At 38.3% G+C, this 19,425-nt stretch overlaps 1 protein-coding gene across 1 annotated transcript in view; it reads right to left on the bottom strand.

Moving 5' to 3' along the window:
- Positions 1 to 2,879: 2,879 nt before the first annotated feature.
- Positions 2,880 to 19,425, bottom strand: part of LOC140945968 (uncharacterized) — a 52,359-nt gene continuing 35,813 nt past the window's right edge. Inside the window, exon 4 of the transcript XR_012166795.1 lies at positions 2,880 to 3,059. The gene's annotated coding sequence lies outside the window, so the exon portion shown is untranslated. The remainder of the gene's footprint in view (positions 3,060 to 19,425) is intronic.

Here is a 19,425-nt window from a genome sequence, read left to right as displayed (position 1 = left end):
TGTTTGTGGTGGTGGTGGGATAGGAAAATATTTATAGAAGATCGACAACAACTACGATACGGGCTTCGACCCCTCAAAGAACTGAGATGGGGTCGTAAAAATGTCAGGCGCTCTTACCGGTTTCGCGGGTCATAGAAGACACCTCACGTGTAGTTTTAAGGTATTATTCGTACAGAGAGGGTTGCGGTAATCCTTAGAAAAGGGAAAGGCATTCTAGACGTACCATGAGTTTTTAAAATGGAGTAGGGCCAAGGAGAATATGGGCAAGAGCCGTTACAGCGAAGGATAAACCCTCTCAAGTTATTCTGAGGAGTATATGCGCCTCTTAAACCTCTTTCCTCATTTTGGAGTGTATCTACAGCTCATTTTGAAGGCGTGGTGGCCGAGTGATTAACACCTAGAACTTTGGATTGTAAGTCCGGGTTCAGGCCTCATATTGGTGATATGCTGAAATTGCAGAATTAAACTGATAGTCCGTTGTACAAGGCCAACGTGGCCGCATGTAAAATACTCTTCTTCGTTGCTGTTTGAAATATAACAAAATTACAAAAATTGGGGCAGTAGAAAAGAAAATTCCCAAAAAAATTTCTGTAGGAGTAAAGATTTTGCTCATTATGGCTTGAAATCAATCAATAAACGTACTTGTCTTTTAAACTTCAAATGAATAAGAGAGAAAGACTGGATCCGAAAGAGGAATAATCAAAATATTGAGAAATATATGATTCGATCTAAATTTTAACGAATTATTTACAAAGGTGCTGGCTTCAAGTGGACAAGGCGATTGTTTCGCAAACCGAGTACCACTAATTTTCTGAAAACGGGTTTGGATTTTAGAAGCCAGTTCTAATAATAGGCGCTGCAATAAATATATGACACAGGATCAGGAGTACTCTGCCTGCGCTACCAATAGGCAATAAAGATTCTGAAAGGGTGAGTATTACGAGACAGTGTGTTCGCATATCTCCCTCTGTCCAGCTTCTTAAGCTAAAACCTCATCGAACTCACTTAAGCAAGCTCTGATGGAGCAGTCGCTGAGCGTCATTAAGATTCCCCGGCCTTATGATCTTTCTATTTTATATGTCCAAGGGAACTAATCTACCCAACAACTTACATGGCAGTAACTTCAGAGTAGTGGAAAAATAGCGGTTCTGGCCCACTTGTCTCCACCAGCAGATTTTCCCCATACAAATCCTTCTACTTTTAAGCAGTACTTACAGATGAAAATGAACTGCATCTCATTAGCTACCTACGAGTCATGTGTAGTACTGTTTTTTTTATATACAGAAACTGTCAAGTCGGTTAACAAATTAATATCATTTATTGCAGATAGTGATAAACCGTGAAATTCATGTGCAGCTTATAGCTAGTGATAGTTTTGTAGTCTATAATATTTCAAGGAAGTGGAAATGATTTGCCCAGTGAATGTACATTGCAGTCCTGAGTAGGACTGTTGTTGACAGCGACTGACATTTTGACACAACGGGGTGATCATCATCATTTTCATGATTATTCCCAAAACATCAGTCCCTGTCAACAACAGTCCCAATAAGGACTACAGCTGTATATACCATTTACTTATATGAAATGACTCCTAGACTCGAACCATTTAGGATAATATTATATTGTGTAGGGAAAATTTATTCTTACTCTTCTGACATGGTGTTCTAAACTACTTACAATTTTCTATGACCAGTGCCAAGATTCAAATCCATAATACATCAACAAAAAAAGTATGGCCACACTTTCACATAATACAAGTCTGTTAATACCGTTTTTGTGTTTCAAGTATACCTTTTTTAAAACCTCTTTACGAAATGAACAGATACTTTTAATAAAAGTTTTACATTGTAATCTTTGACAAAAAACCTTGTAAGCCTCTTTCATTATCACACAATGATGAAGGCAATTATTTCAAGACCTTGACAGATTTAATTGTTTCTGACGGGCTATGTCACGAGGATACTGCTGTTTTAGGTCACTTCTATGCTCAAGTCACTACTTAGCGCCTTTACACAAAATGCTTGACCTGTACAGTTATGTAGAAGATACATGTATCAAGCTAATTTCGTCCACAGGGAGCACAAACCATAATATTTTTTGGTGACATTTCTGCAGTCACGGGATTAAAAATTGAAAAAGTTGGCCCAAGTTTTTCAAGTTTCAATCCATGTCCATCCTTGTCATTTATAGCAACAGGTGACAGGAAACAGTCTCAATGCTTCAATAAAGTCTCGCTGCGCTTTTCAAAAACATGCGAATTCTAAAGTTCAAAAGCCAACTGACATTTGCATTTTTCACTACCGTCAATCATCTTAGCCGATCTCTTAGGAATAGAACTTTACAGGTTCAAAAGGTCATGGTTTGTGATTGGTTGATTTCGATCCACTTTGTGTGTTTCTGTGGTTCATAGGCTCAATGCTTGTGATTGTAATTATAATTGACGGCAGCAAAAAATTCAATTGTGAAGGCGGCTTTTCAACTTAAGAGTTCGCATCTTTGTGAAAAGTGCAGTAAATAACAAAACTGGACCATTATTTCTGAAATTCAATTTATGCCAAGACACATTTAAGCCTCTCAAAGAGCAAAATATAGCGTAACATAGCCCTTTAAAAGCAATATAAAATGCCTTTCTGGAAAAGATGTTCACAAAGTTTAGTCATTGTTCTAAATAATTATGTGTTATTGACCAACATTAATTGATCAAGATGGCTGGATATTGGCCAAGCTCTTTTTTGTGAGGCCAATATCCAGCTATCATGACTGAACAAGCTTTATCGATCTATTACATAGTGGAAAAGAGAACTTTTACTTGCGGGAACAACACAGGATTTGCTTCATCTTGCCCGCTTGAGGATTCAGCCATGTAATAAATACTGATATTAAGTAGTTGGACATTTATTTGTCTTTAGCATGGAAGTAGTATTTCAAGATTTAAGTTTGCAAAACTTGACTTGCTTGACTAACCATACAGCACAGCGTAACTTGTGACTGATATTAAGTTCAATGATCCTGCTTTCTTTGGAAGAACTTTCTGCACCAACATCACATACCAAGGTGATCTGTTATATGAAAAAATATAAACAAAGTGCTACTTAAGTAAAATTGCAGGCTATAATCCTCAGGCTACCAGACCACACTTACGTCACAATTAGAATGACTGTGTTTACAAATGAATATGTTGCTGTTAAATTTTTGTTTTTTCTTTGTTTTTGTGTATGGTAATGCATGTGGAGGAGGGGGGGGGGGGGGTGGGTTAGATTGTGGGCAGTCTCACTTTTTCTTCAGGTTTAGTGAGGGGAGTGCACACGGGCTTGACGGACCAAGAAAAGAGAGACTACGCGTAGTCTTTGGGCGGGGGGGGTGAGAGACAAAAAATCTTTCAGCAGTAAAATAACTTTACCAATGTAGATATTCTAATAAGAATATTTAACATAGCATATTAATGATATACAAATCATGTTAGCACATTACACTGTACATGCGCATGACATTGTATACATTGTGTACAGTTGTGTTTCATAGTAATGGTCAGTATATTATGTTGCCTGCACACTGCGAAGTTAAGACTGTGGACCAGGGGTAAATTCATGCAGACAGAGGCTGTAAACTGTAGACTAAGAGTAAAATGCAGGCGAGGTGCAAATGCAGAATGAGAACTGCAGACTTGGGGTAAACGGTAGACCTGGCATTAAATGTACTTGCCGCCATTTTGACTTTTGAGAGACCTCACTCTTCAAATTAGCATGTTGCTTATGTTACAAACACAAGGGTTTAGGTTATAATAGAGATAATATGTTTATGCTTACCGGTAAATTAGAGCTGCTTTATACCCATAGTACTGTTTACAGGGAAATGTGACAAAAAAAGGGAGTACCGCAAATTATTTCAAGAGCAAAATGTTTCACAGATTTTAGTTATGTGCTGCTCAACGAAACTTCCTCATAACCACATCAGCAGGGTTTTCATTTACATTATTCTAGTAGCAGGAGAAAGGTGTAAAGTTACAGGAGAATAATTATTTTGAAAGAGGCTCTAAGTCTAAATAAAGACTAGTCACAGGCTACCAAACATTAGCTGGAAAATGGAGAATTCTCCAATCTCTGATGCCTAATGAACACCCTGCATCAGATTCTCTTAGAGAATGTGCAACGTACTTAGCTTTGACTGTGAGCTTCTTAGCCTTTTTCAGAGGGCAGTAGCACAAAAAAACATTATGTTTATCTCACCATCCACACAGAGAGAATTATATTTTCTAATAACATTAGAATTTCAACCCAAGCCTGCAGTCCTCATTCTGCATTTTGCAACTAGTCTGCACTTTACTCCAAGTCTGCATGTGCAGTTTTAGCATTACACTGACCAGTTTTTTAATTCCATTTGCTGTCTGTAATTCCTGGTACCAGAAACAAAAAGCCTATTTTTCCAGGGCACAAAGGAGAAAGTTTAACCCCCTCTCAGGCTGCACATTATCATTGACATGTACTCAGGGTCAATACCATGGGAGGTAAGGGAAAGTATATAACAAGGACTGTCTGGGAAGACCTGAAATGAATGAATGTTGAAATGATGTTCTCACAACTTGTAAAGCAGTCACCTTGGTGGTCAGCAGATAATTGCAGTACATGTGTATTCCTGGTGTGCTAATTAGTATTACTGAAAACAAATTTAAACAAAATTCCCATCAAACTCTTTCGAACAAGAGTTTGATACAGTGATATCAAACACAGCTTTTTGGAGAGTTTGATGTCCGAACGAAATCAAAATAAACCAAATTATATTTTAAAAAAAAATCAAATGTGATAACTGAATCAACTTTAGGAAAGCAACAGGCTAGGGAAATCTGATGAGTGCTGGATTCAGAAAAAATAATTATGCTACGATTCAGGACAATTAAGGAGGAAAGAATAATAATTGAGATAATTCCCAAGATGATTTCAACTTGCAGATTTAAAAATTTTTTTGCTTGGCACATGTAAAAAAATACACTGACATTTTCACAGAGAATATTTATTTTTATAGAATTGACTCCAAATATGGAAATAATAAAAGAAACGAGAATTAAATCGACTTCACTGCTTTCACACTGGATCAATATATTAACATACTTGCCATCAAGAGTTCGGAATTAGAAAGTTTGGTTTTGTTCTACAATAATTTTCCTTGTGTGAGTTCCACTTTGATCGATAACTGAACTCAAAGTTTGATTGACTTCAAAAATTGTTCGATTTTGTTGATTGCCCATGCTTCATCAGACTCTTTTATTCAAAACAGTTTGATCTAGTTTGAAAACCTTGAACAATCAATGATATGGCCAATATTATATTTCCCACAGTAAAAATTTTTGCAAACGGAGGCGAACCAACAGAGGAAAGACATGTAAATCAATAATTTAATATTTAAAAAAAATATCATGCCTTTTTGTTTTTCTCTTTTTGTTTTTTTGTTGTATTTGTCCCTTGGTACTGAAGTTGCAAGGGAAACTAAAAAACAAGTGACGGTCACAGTAATCAAATAACGTCTTAACTGACAACAACACATGTTGAGCTATTGATTGAGTTAAGATACACCAGTTTTACCGCGTGGGGATATGGGATATCAGATACCGGAGAAAGTGTCAAAGTTAGTGAAACTAAGTCTATTTTATAAAGCTGATAAATATGAGCGGCCTGAATAAACAGATGCACACTTCTTATGCTCTTCTGTTTATTACAGTCAGTTCAACACCTTTATTAATTCAAAGTAAAAATTCAATGATCCTAAACTGTCAGTAGTTAAAAACAAAGCACAACTGTACTACTGCTGAAAGTGCCTGTGTCTTGACTGACAACAACGCTATCAATTGAGTTAAGATACACCAGTTTTGCCTAGTGGGGATGTGGGATATCAGATTATTATAGTTATGATGCTGATAAAAAATAATGGAGAAAGGAGAAAGAGGGTCTGGAAGGGCAGGAGGGGTACAAATGTCAGGCCATTATTTTGTCAGTTGTCAGTTACAGTGTACATGATTATTAATGATTAACTATGAACTTTTTTGTATATTTTTGATGCGAAATTAAGGCACATATAATGTAAATTAAACATTAAATTTGAAAACTGATGCAATAGTACATTAATTTAATTTTTGCTATTCAAGTGGCCCTCCATATCTCAAGTCTTGCGTTACTTTCCTCCACTCAAACGTTTTTGCTGTACTGAACTTCAGAATATCTGAATGTTAATATGTTGGGGATGCTTTGGCACATGCAGAAAAAATTGGGGATTCACCACTTGTGCGGTCAAAAATAATTTGCTCAGTGGTATTCATATGGACCAAAATGCATTGGATTTGAATTACCATTCCTATGTTGTGGAGGCCACATTTAATAGAAAACAGATGTATGTGTTTTCAAGACTACCATTATATAGTTTGAAAGGGCGCCGAAAAGATGTATCGAGTGTTGCCATCCTCTGACACCAACCTCGAAAATGAATTAACAGGTCGAAGCAACAGGTAAAGAGAATATGCCGCCCGGACACAGTTTGATCGTTTAAATGAAAAGAGGTAAACAGAATCTTGAAAGAGTATATTTTTATCTACAGCTCTGTGTTTTTCAGCTTTCAGCTGTGTCTTTCTCACTCCAATGATATTAAAATGAAAATCGAGTTCGTTTAATAAATGGGTTTGTAAATTTTCGAGATTACTTTTTAGACTACACACATTGTTGTGAAAAAGAGTCAATTGACTTCGAAATACCTGTTTGTTTAATTTATTCGTTAGTAAGCTAAAACTATGAGGAGAATAATATTTGCATCGAACGGGACGAATAGATGAATATTCTAAGTCACCATTATTTACATTATCAGCGTTAAGACTAAAAAGGTCGATATCATTAAGACTAGGCAAGCGATCGAGATACTTTTTACTTGGAAGATTTTCTATCGGCATTAAATTATTAAACGAGCCATGGCATTGGCGTATATTTTGACCATTGTAAGGCAATTCACGAAAAAGTGCCTTACTGAGTTTAGTTTGAGCTGAATTTGGCATTGTTATTCAAGAGAGATTCACATTATGTAAGACATATACTTTACGTAGTTAAATGTACTTAGCTTAACTGCCCTTGTTCGTCTTGGGCTAGTAGTAATTCAGTTTGGGCTAGTAGGTTTTCAATTTCCACTAGCCACTTTGGCTAGTAAAAGAAATGAAATTGACCGACCTTCATCTTTCTCAAGGAAGACATCTTGGAATTTCATTGTGGCGTATCATGTTACGGGCACATGCTATTCAGCACAAATTTAACAGTGGCACGTAAAAGGGTTCCTGAACATGTTATTATGTTGAAAGAAATATTTGACAAACAAGACAGCATTTTCTGAAAACGCACATCGATGTTCTTTTTTGTTACAAAATTAGCAGAACAAAACATGAGCTTCCTGATAAAATCATGCGCAAAATCGCTTGGAAATATAAACGGATAACATTTCATTTAGCTGACCAGACGTGACATGCTCGCGTGAGACGATCGCCCAGTTCACACAAACACTTTTACAACTTATATTGAATTTACTAGTATAGGTATTTTTGCCAAGACATCATGATTAAGAAATTTCACGCAGAGTTTCACAGCATTGCCAATGCTTTTCAAACATTTCTAAAGCACCTGCTTGTGAAGAAGTCTCAACAGTTTTTACAATGACGTCTTGGTGTTTCTTTTTTTTTTCAAGGAAGTCTCAAAGAAAAACAGAGTCCTGAAAGTCTTATAGTACGGGAAAATGGCTGGATTTTTCTTTGTGATATGTCGACCTGAGAGATTTGATGTGAGGAGAACTCGGGGCCATTGAACAAAATATTTAAATTGAAACCGGCGCAATTCATTGAGATGATTTTGGTTTGCTGTGTTTAAACCAGCCAAGCGTTACACAACGTGTGTGCTGAAATTTCCGCTTTGGTGGTGGAGGTCTTCCACTTGCGCCTTCTTCAGCGGATCGTTTCTTTTCAGAACTATCATCTTTGCCTTTTTTCTTTTTTAAAGCCATTGAAAAATCCTCTGATATCCATTATGGAATTTTGAGAAAAACAAAAGAATTTGCATGTGAAACAGCTTGACACATATTTATTTTATTTTTATTTATTAGTCATCGTGGAAATCCGACTTCCCATGGGTTATTCACCAAGATGGAAAAAAAAAAATCAAAAAAATTAATATTCAAAATTCAAAAATTGACCAAGCCAACATCAATGCTTGGATAGTAAAAAATTTTTTTGGCTAGTAACATCTAACTTGTCACTAGCTACTAGACTAGTAAGTTGAAAAGTTAGTGTTGAGCCCTGGGAGACAGCTGACCAGACGCAACCAGGGTCTCTCTCTCTCTCTCTCTCTCTCTCTCTCTCTCTCTCTCTCGCTCCGCAGCGACGGGTGGGAGAAAACCCTGGGAACAAGGTTGGGCAAGAACATTTTTGCATAATGAAGGGATTTCCAATTTCGCTGAGATGAAGGATTATAATGTTGAAGCAAAATGGACAATGGCTGAATGAAATAGCTGAAACACTCTTTCTTTTACTATACAAAGGTTTTCAGGTAGCTAAGATTAATTTTTGATTGTACAAAAACGCAAGGCCTGAGGAATCTGCCAAGGAATAAGTCAAAGAAACAAAAGATACACTGTATGTATCAGCAGAGAAACTAAATAATTGTCTTTTGATGAGACTTTTTTCACATAGTGAATATGGAGTGAATGTGGATTTTTTAAGTTGTAGAACTTCTTATCATTTGTCATGCTATCAAAGAGAATCAAGAGCTCTATCTAATGACAAGTGCAAGCCTTTGCTCTTCCAATGAAACTTTGAGAGAACTTTCTCTAGCAGATAATGGCAAAAAACAATGCAAACAGTTGATTGACATCCAAGAAGACTCAAGTTTCAACGCACAGAAAAAAACCTAAGTTTCAAGGGTGTGGGTTATTGGGAACTGCTGTACAATGTAAAATCTTTGTTCTCAACATTATTCCTTGGTCAAACGCAAATAATAAAAATTAATGCTGACAGTACACACAACTTATTACATTAACTTAAGCTAGCATGAGGTCTTCTCGCAATCCAGTATTAAACATCACTTGTCAGTCAACAAAACATTCATCAAACAAAGAGATACATGTAAACTCATTAGCAAATCAATGATAGATTCTCTATGTGCTTCGAGTTACATCCAGTGTACATAGCTTGGTTTTTCAATAAAAATGTCCATTGGAAGAGCTAACTAGTAAATTAGTCTCTCGTAAAGTTGATGGAGCGACCCATTCTTCTCTTGTGCTTTAATTTATCGCCGTCCAGATCAGAGCATGGGAATGGCAATGATGCTCAAGAGAAGCATCTTTAATATCTACTTTTCCTTCTTCTTCTTAATGCTTTATTGTACAGAACTATAACCTCCATAATTATGTTTGCAAGCATCATGAATGTTGATGAAAGCAACGATATAACGATTGTAAATCCCCAAAAGGGCAAGTGAAAACAGGACCCTGGACTCATGCAAGCTACAGCAAGAATGGTGAAAAAACAATGCAGAGTCGGTTTACATTAGGAAAACAACAAGTTTGCACATGTATCACACTTTTTCGTACATTTTATCACTATCACTATACAGCTACCATACAAAACTTCCTAAATTGTTTCATGTTTTACATTTTTCTGTCTGTATGAATGACACAAGACAAAAATTTTGTTTTTGTTTCTCTGAACTTAGTATACATGTACAGTCCTTGAGATTTCAACGAGAGAAAAGCTTGCCAACATTTAGCAAATTGCACAAGGTGATGACTTTTGAAACAGTGCAAATTTACTTCTTAAGCCGTTGCTGTAGTGGTTGCCTATTTCCAAGAAGCCATTAAAATTTTGATTCTCACAACTACTGATCAATCCTAAATGTATATTTAACGATTTTCCAATATTGAAGTTCCCTGAAATTTACAAATGTACTCGTTTCAAATTGGAAAGTTTATGCACTTTTATTAAATTGGCCTGCTTCCCAAAATTGTATTCAAAGAAATGTTTTTAATGGCGAATCAAGTTCATTCCTGTATTTACTAGAAATTCTAATAATTTCTAAATTATTTCCCGTCCAAATAAATATAAGACTTTCTGGTACAAGATTTCGGGGTCCAAAATGTTTCAATTTACAAAGTGCTGCTACTATCTCTCTTTTTAAATCTACATTGAAAGCATTACTCTTTAGCTGATTCTCCAGTGCTCCAGTGATTCTTTAGTGCACCAGTTGTCATATGTTTAATAAGGTTACATGTACTTTTTTGTTGAACGGGCACCTAGAAATTTGCTCGGGCTCCTAACTTCTTATTTTACGACCAAAAAATTTTCTTAGGCAGCAGCCTTGATGCAATGTATTGAATGACTGTATTTTTCTGGCAAATAAATGAAATGAAATTGAAACTGAAGCTACAGTACCTAGTAACATAATTCCATGATATGAGCACAACGCACTTATCAAGTGTACTTCAAAATACTGCTGTCATAATTTGGGCTCTAGTGCATCAGAATAAAAGCACTGTGTGAAAATGCAAAACTGATGTCACACAACACATCAGAGATGTAACGTCAAGTTTATGGAATTCTCCAGTGCAACGTGTAGATTACAAAGAAAACAGAATAAAAGGGGCTTACGCAGAAGCTCGACCAACGATTCATCATGATCTTTTTCTTGCATTTCTCTTGAAAATGTCTCTACATTTTGTCCTTAGAGCTGCCAGTTTATAATATTATTTTCATTTTGGTTCATTGCATTGTTTTTAATGGTAACAATGATTCTCTTATAAATGAAAAATGTTAGCACAGCAGCAGAGGAAGTAGCCTCCCCGCAGACGTCCTTTGGGGTTTGCTTGTCACGCATTCATTTCTCCCCCACAAGCGAACCCCAAAGGACGTCTGCGGGGAGGCTACAGAGGAAGAGGAGAAAACTTACATGAAACCTAACATTCACATTCGGATGTACCTGATTCACTTTGCTGGCGAACACTCCGCACATTCCCATCCAACAATCAACTAAGCAATCACCTGCAAAAAAAAAAGCACTTTATTTGAGTGTCAAGGTATTTAGCACGAAAGTACTAATTTGGGACACTATTTTTACGTCTCCAACTGGAAACGGGACCGCCCGTTAAATGGCGGTCCCGTTTCCAGTTGGAGACAGCCACGCGAAGGTCTAGCCGCTTGCACTGCAAAGGGAGTTTCATTTCTCAGGTATTTTAAGACCCTGAGTATTGGTGCGGCCCCGGAAATCGAACCCGCGACCTCCCGCTCCGCAGTCAAGTGCTAATCTTGCTGCGCTGAGACGACTTCACTTTGATATTCTTCGGTGACTATAACGACGAGCACATACAGTTAATTTGAAAAATGATAAAGACATAATCGTAAATGGATTACCCTGCAAATTCAGAGGGAAAAATCATAATATGTGTAAGAAATCGGTGAGAAAGCGGCATAACTGTATACATGGCACTTGGCGATATCTTCACCGAACAATTTTAGCTCCTACGGCGTTTCAAACGCGAAAATACAACCATACCTTAAGAATTTCTGCACGGCCTCCCATTGCAAGATCATAGCAAATCATTTTTGACATCTCTAGGGTAAAAAACTGTTCCGAGATTTGCAAAAATCGCGATCTGCGGCCAAGAAGCAGCAAGATGCTTTGCGCGAAACGCACTGCGCATAAGCGAGAAATTCAACATCCGGTCACTTTTGTATTTCCGGTTATTGGGAAAACATAAAATTCCCGTCGCGCGAAATTTAAAAACAATAAGCAAGAAACTAAAGCAAAAGATAAAGAAAAAAATTGTTTCTTTGAAAAATTCGTTCATTTTTCGAGTCTCAAGCTTTTGCACCAACGCTGTAAATGGTGTTTGAAGTTTGTAGGTCGCTAGCGCTCGACAAGACCAATTTGTTTTTACCGGCTTTCTTGCCTGCCACTGGTTTGGCATTTGGGAGGGGACGATAACTGACCAGCAGAGAACAGTAATACTTATTAAAGAAGTAACCGAAACGAGGACGCTTCATTTCAAAACACGAGCTAACTGGTAAATAAACTACAAAGCGATTGTGAGTTGTCGAATTCCAAATAAAGCTCGAAGTTTAAAGACATTAAGACTGAGACATGACGGGAAATGCTCAGCCCGGAGTATGCGTAGACGTTTTGCCGCGGTGTTCTTTGTGCGTTGCTGTCCACCCAGCAATAGGTCATTTCTGAGTTACAAAAACTCTCACTTTCAAAACAAGGCTAAGTGCAAAACCTTTTATGTGTATTTGAATTTTATTTGCATGAGAATATCACTGAAAAAGTTCATATCAAAAAAGTTTCAAGTTCATAAAGCCAATGGTCTTTTTGCTGGTAGCTTATACTGAATCGCTTCAAGCGAGGACGCGGAGTATGCATGTATACCACGCAAGTGAATAGTGCTTTTCGCGCGCGCTGATTGGCTAGCTCAGTGATTTGCCAAGTTCTATTCTTAGCTTTCAAGTGACGTCACAAAAACCCATACTCCTGATCGCAAGGACTTTTAAGGTTTTATCACCATCTAGCAAAATATCTCTCAAGTTTTCAACGTGATATCGTTTCCAATTTTGAAAATATAGCTCTTTCTAATTTCGCAAGTTTTGAAATTCTCAATGGCTTCAGACATTCCCTGAAGGTTTTGATTTTAGTTTTCGATGGCGTGATAGTGAAAACCATGCACCTCACCTCCTAGCCGAGCCGAAGCGGAAACAAAAAGCATCTTTAAGTTGATTATAAATTGTCGAATCCAAAACCATTGAAATTTTATAACTGAAGCCGTCGTCAAACGTTTGGCGTCCTTCGTTTGGTTGACATCAAGTTTGAATTTATTTGATGGCCTGAGTTACCGTGTGACTTTGTGCGCATTGACATGCATTACGTTGCGCGCAAGATTTTAAGACTTTCGTGCATTTCTGGGCGTGATTTGACAATCACAAATGTAGGGTTTTGGTCCGCTAGTTATTCAGCTTATCTAGTATTTACTAAAACAATTATTCTCCTACGTTTCGGCCTAAAAGTGGATATTTAACGTACATTAACTTCGCTGCTTCGCGGTTCTGAAAAATTTCACCACTATTCCTCCACTTTGGTGAATACTCCCTTAGTATCATGCGTAATTAACATTTAACGGAATTACCCAGAAGTCAAAACGACTGTAACATTGCTGTTTGCATAATTAAGCCAAAGGGTTAAGAACAGGAGAGAAATAAGCACTTCTCGCGTGTCCTTAGTGTTGCTAACAGTGCTTCTAAGACTAATCAATGTAGGAGGGATAAGATTTCCATTTACCGTAAAATTGCGAAAATAAGCCCCGGGCTTATATTTTTCAAAGGCCCTTTTTGAGGGGCTTATTTTTGGAGGGGCTTATATTCGGAAGGGCTTATGTACGGAGGGAAATTTGCGTTTCAAAATCGATTGGGCTAGCTTGTAGTGGGAAGGAAATTACCATTTTTGCTTTCTTTGCTTTGTATTCGAGGGCAAATTCCAAGTACAAGTCCCCCCGGGGAGCTTATATTTGGAGGGGCGAGTCACGGAGGGTTTTTTTGCGTTACGATTTTGGGGGGCTTATATTTGGAGGGGCTTATTTTCGGAATTTTACGGTACTTTATCAAGTGGTTCATCCCTAGTTAAGGGTCGTACTTGCGCCAGAGACCCCGTGCAACAGCATTTCTGCAGTGTCCCATACGGTATCTCGACTGAAGCACACGCATGGCATCTAGGAAAGGAACATACCAATTTAATGAACTCCGGCACGCCAACCATAACACATTTTGTTGAACATTCTACGCGGCTGTATGACTGCAAAGGTTAAATTATGGATAGTTTTTACAAACTGGCGACCGAAAATGATGTTTTGTTCTGTTTATCTCACACACATATTAACTGTGATTTGTTTTCCTGCAGGTATTTGAACGACAACGAGCTCAAGACGCTCCCGTCAGGAATATTTTCAAATCTCTCTTCCTTGCTCGGCTTGTAAGTAAAAGACGCATCAGTCTTCTCTTATAAATTCATATGACTCTCCTAATAGGATCTAAAGACCTCTGGTGGTACTGGTCCGAGAGGGGGGGGGGGGTGGGGAGTCTTGAGTTAATGTTTACTGGGTATGTGCCGCTGGCCTCTCAGAGCCCTTACTCCATTATAGTCTATTTTTTGGCCAATTATAGAGCCCATCTTAGTCTCTTTTTGGAAATGTAATTTTTACGATTCCAACTTCACTTTCACTTTCTATTTATGCACCTACCTTATCAATGTGGTTTCAAGCGGCGATACGTAATGCGGTCAATGCGAGCTTATTGTTAACCTTAATAAACAGCAACTTTCTGATCGTGATTTTTTTAACCGAGAATCTTCCCATTTTGAATCCCTATTACCCCAAAACTCCGAAAATTTACGACCCCATCCTAGTAACTCTATTGAAAATGCGACCCCATCCAGCGGAAAATCCCCATTAGCCTCTTGTAAGGGAGTACCCCCCCCCCCTCCCGAGGGGTACTGACGCGCCAATGAACAAGAGTCGATTCATTACCCTTATGATGTCGCTATTTGCTTTCGCTTTTTGCTAACTTTTTAAACAGATTTGGCTAATTCGAAGTGGGTCTTATCAACCGAGCCAAATGCTAAGGCTAACAACACTTACCGAGACCTTAACTATACCGGATATCACAAAAACCGAATCGAATAATTGTTGTATTATACATTGCTCTAAAGAAAAAATCGACAAACAGACCGTCCTGACCGTCGCACGGACCACAGTTTGACATTGCTCGTGGAAAAATGATATACATTACGCGGGCAACTGCCTGCAGATTTAGTCAGTTTAAATATCTGCTTGCAGATAACTAACAAATCTCACGGTAGGTTGGGCTGATTTCAAAAATGAACTAAAGGCCTTTATAGAATGCAGAGAAGAAAGATAGTGAACGCAACGCTACGAATAGCGTGCATGAGTGTTTTGTTGTTGTTGTTTTGTTATGAAACTGTAAAATGTGCTGGGGTTTCACGTACGGAAAGAAAGCGAGCCGAACAGTAAAACTCAACGCAAACTTTAATTCAATGTCTGGACCAAACACATGGTAAAAACGTATCAATTTTGCACAATTACAAAGTACGGGATCTAAAAGAAACAAAAAAAAAATGGTGGCAAGCAAAATCTGTAAGAAAGATTCATGAGGGGGGCATTGGGATTTTCGGTTTTGCGGTTTTGGCTATTTTATAGATCGGTTTTTCAGTTTTTGTTGCAAAAGACTTCGGTTTTTCGGTTTTGGTGGTCATTGCGGTTTGCGGATTTTTCGTTTTTTAGCATCTGGTTTTCGGTTTTCGTGAAAAATACTAGCGGTTTTTCGGTTTTGGTACCCGATGTGGTTTTTGGTTTTTCCTATTTTGTCCTATTTTGGGTTCCGGTTTCTGTTCGATTTGAGCAGCACTTAATCTCGAATAGCCGCGAAACGCCAAAGTCATTTAGAGGAATGCGTGACAAAATAAATGTCATGGTAGGGTATCAAGCGTCTCCCTTGACGCCCGGCGAGCCTTTGACCTCGCAGACCAGGGCGACCATTTGGTCAGTCTGCGAGCTATGGCTTCCAACGTGCCTCCCGCGCCAGCAACGGAAGAAGCAATTGTGGATTGTGTTGCGTTTTTTTACGAGGAGGGGAGTTATCAAATGGTAATGTTCGATTAGAGATTTTCGATTGAAGTTTCCAGAGCTATAGCTTTTTGCGACTGCAAAATTGCAATTCTAAAGAGGACTTGTGTGCAAATTCTCCTAAGTTAACTAGGCTCCATAACTAGCGGCTTTTCGGAAATTGAGCTGCAAAGTCTGGGCTCGAGAGAGCGGCAGAAACAAAGCCTATGATTTAAGCAGACACAAAAAGATACGACGGCTTCAGACAAAGTCCATGACATTCACAAATACTTTGGTGAAATTAGTGTTAGTTTAGTTTGTTCTGTATGCCCCACTTGTCACCATTGTATCGGTTTTTGACGGTTTTGTATGCGGTTTTCGGTTTTCGCCGAATTTTTTTGCGGTTTTGGATGATTTTTTTCTTCGGTTTTGCGGTTTCTAATATACCCCAATGCCCCCCTCATTCATAGTTAAGACTTGGCAAGTAAATTAATACAGTGTGCGCGCATGTCATGGCTAAACAAAACAATTTTTAATGGCTGCGATTACTGAAAGGAAATTCTTCCTCAGTTTTTGCTGAGACAGTGCCTCTGGGGAAAAGAAGGAGCTGTCACAGCATACGGTTTGGATTTAAATTATCGAATTATACACTTACAAATAATGAAAAGACCAGCATTTTAAGATCATTGGAGAAGACTTCTACGCATTCCGAGTAATTGAAACAAAGGTTTCCAATGTTTATACAACTTAGTAGAACCTGAGAAACAGTTTTTCTGTACGTCTTTCGCGGCTAATCGTCCTAATTTTTTCAACTTTCTTAGTTAGATCAACGAGAAAGCTCAAAATACAAGTAGGGTCTGTAGGCAGACAACTTCTTCTTGAGGGTAGCTTGTTGATAATGACATATTCCTTGAATCATATTTCTTGTTTGAAATAATCCTGCACTCGAAACATTCCACTTTTTTTTTTTGTTAAGGAAAAGATTGAACGGCTTAGCACGAGAGTATGGGAATGTAATGAACTCGATCTGGCGATTCATTTGCAAACGGGTTTATGTTATAGAAACTTAAGTTTTTAAGTACAAGTGAGAGGTCCCCATAGACATTTAGGAGCAGCACCAGCTTGTATATACGCAGTAATTCCCTAAAATACCAATATGATTATATTTACAAGTACAAGCTTTGAACACGCTTCCGACGATTTTCCTTTTCTACACTGAAAATTAATCTCTATCTATTCTAGAGAAATAAAGTTACTACTCACTTTAAAAAAAGATTAAGAAAAATAGGTCACCATACTCGTTTGAGAGAAAATGAATATTGACCTCTTTGGGTAGCTGTAGTCTTAAGGTTTTAATGTTCGCACCCTAATCATGCGTAAAAAATGCGCATTAATGATGAAAAACTAAGCAAGAGCCTTTCAAATACCCATAAAAAGGAGCACTAATGGGAACGGGGGGGGGGGGGGGGGGGAGAAGCGGTAAATTGAGCGCCCTCTCGGCCGCAGATATGTTCCTATATAATGAGTACCGTTAGGAGATATCCACGCTAGACAAAGACTCTAACATTTACCTTTTGAATTCTTTCACTACGTTGTCCTTCTAATCAGTTGATTTCACAAGGCAAGAGAAACGCCGACGGATTCGAACTTCTTGTCAGGAACATGAAGGACTACAAAACAAGTGCAACTTTAATGGAATTGATCACGAGGCCGCCTATCGATAATCCCGAGAAAATTCCCTCCGAGATTGCGGGGTTGTTGAGATTGCCTGTAAACGCGGGGTATTTTTTTACCACAACTAGGCGGTTTACCTTACCTACCCTCAGGGTTCATCAACTCCCCCCACATAAACAGCTCCTAAACGTTTTCAAAAGCTACACCTTCACTACCTCCTGTAAGTTAGACGTTTCCGAGTTAGTTCAGTTTCCGAGGGGGCCATAAAATTATTATTTGAAAGTATCTCATGGTTCCAGATGTTCTTCTGTTTTCTTCTTGCCACTCCAAAACCTTTGAGCCGCTAAGCGGCGACAACAACGTAGCGCACATATTAAACAAAGAAATAAAATATCGGCGCCGTCCTCAAGATGAAATCTTGTGTCACCGGGCCAGAGCGGCAAATCTCCACCAGCAGGCTCATGCTTAAAATCAGCAGGTAAAGATCAGACTGAGTTGCATGAATTTTAGATTGTAAATCAAAACCATCATTCGTGTAGATACAATTGGTAATACCTCGCCCCAAGGACCTTTCCTTGTCCGCTGATGTAAACAAAAGATTGTTTCTGTTCCAGCCATTCCTGTATCAGTCCTTAGGCATACTGTCTTACTATCTCTCTTCCTCTGATAGCTTCCTAAATGGTGGGCAAGTGACCGGAACTTTGTTGTATTCTAACATGCGTAGCGCTTTGTGACAAATTTTACTATACCAAAATATTTTGGACGGTAAATTTACTACTGGGCGTGTTATTTAAATGGTGATATAGATTGGGTTAAAAAGCGTATGAGGTGTTCATTAATTTTTCCGAGTTTTTAGAGGGTGGCCCTCCCCAAGCAACAAACAAATTAGGTCTGACTCTCACAATATTGTATGTTTTTTCTTGATAACCCTCCCTTTTGAATCCCCGCCCTCCCTACCCGCCTCCAAAAAAGGTACTTTTCCTAGCATGAATATGACTGTCGTCGGTGCTCTTTTTGAAAAAGAGGAACGTGAACTTTTACTTTACTTTTGTCACCTCATAACATGTTCTTGTTTCTTTGCCCTTCTGTTGTTCTTGTCTTTCTTTTTGGAGTGGTTTTTGGTTTCATTATTGCCCGTCTTCCCAAGTTCCCGAACAAACTGAACCGAGAGAAAAGCTTTCGCGTTCATTTGGACTGCAATTCTGATGAATATTGCAAAACGGTAATCACTTGAGTAGTTAAGTACCTCTTTAGAATTAAACATCGCCTGTAATTGATCAAGAAAAATAAAGGCAACTGCTATCTATCTTAATGCCATTGGTCAAAACCTGAAAAAAATATTCAAACAGATGTTATCTACTTGGACTTGGCTAAGGCTTTCGATTCCATTGATCTCTAAGTTATGCTTCAAAAGCTCAAACGATATGGTGCGGAAGGCGGCACGCTTCTTTGGTTTACAGATCACCTAAGTGGAGAATTTGGAAATTGTTGTCTAGTAATCGACCCCAAGTTACATCGGAAGTTTCCCAGGGCAGCCTACTTGGTCCAGTTCTACTTGTTCTCTTTATTGAAAAGTTACTGTGTGTATGAGGAGAAGGACCTGGGTGTAGTTATTTCGGACAAGCTTACCTGAGACCTACATTTCCACCTGATTACAGCAAAAGTAAACAATCTGCTAGCTTTGCTTAAGACATCAGGACCCATGTTAACTAAAGTGGCAGTAAGAAAGTCCCTATAATAATCAAGCGATTATGAAAACTCACCTTTGTTACGCTACAGAAATCTAGTCTCTTGCTCAGAAGCCACTAAAACATGAGGTTGAGCAGGTAACAAACGTGCCACCAGATGGATTTTAAGCTTGAAGACAGGCCAGATGTCATATGGGAAGAGACTACTTACCTTGGATATGCTGCTTCTTCCTTACGATAGAGAAATTAAGGATCTCGTTTTATTTTACAAAGCCAGTACTACTATATTGAAATAGACATTACTAATTATGTAACCTTCAACAATCATCCACTTGGGCGCGGGAAAAGAGGGCGGCAAGAAAAAAGAAACACTGTGTGCCTCTTCTGTCTCGCG

This window comes from Porites lutea, chromosome 1 (genome assembly GCF_958299795.1).
Source record: "Porites lutea chromosome 1, jaPorLute2.1, whole genome shotgun sequence".
In the NCBI taxonomy this organism is placed as follows: Eukaryota; Metazoa; Cnidaria; class Anthozoa; order Scleractinia; family Poritidae; genus Porites; species Porites lutea.
Note: the sequence above shows the minus strand (reverse complement) of the source record. Positions and strands in the feature narration are given on the sequence as shown.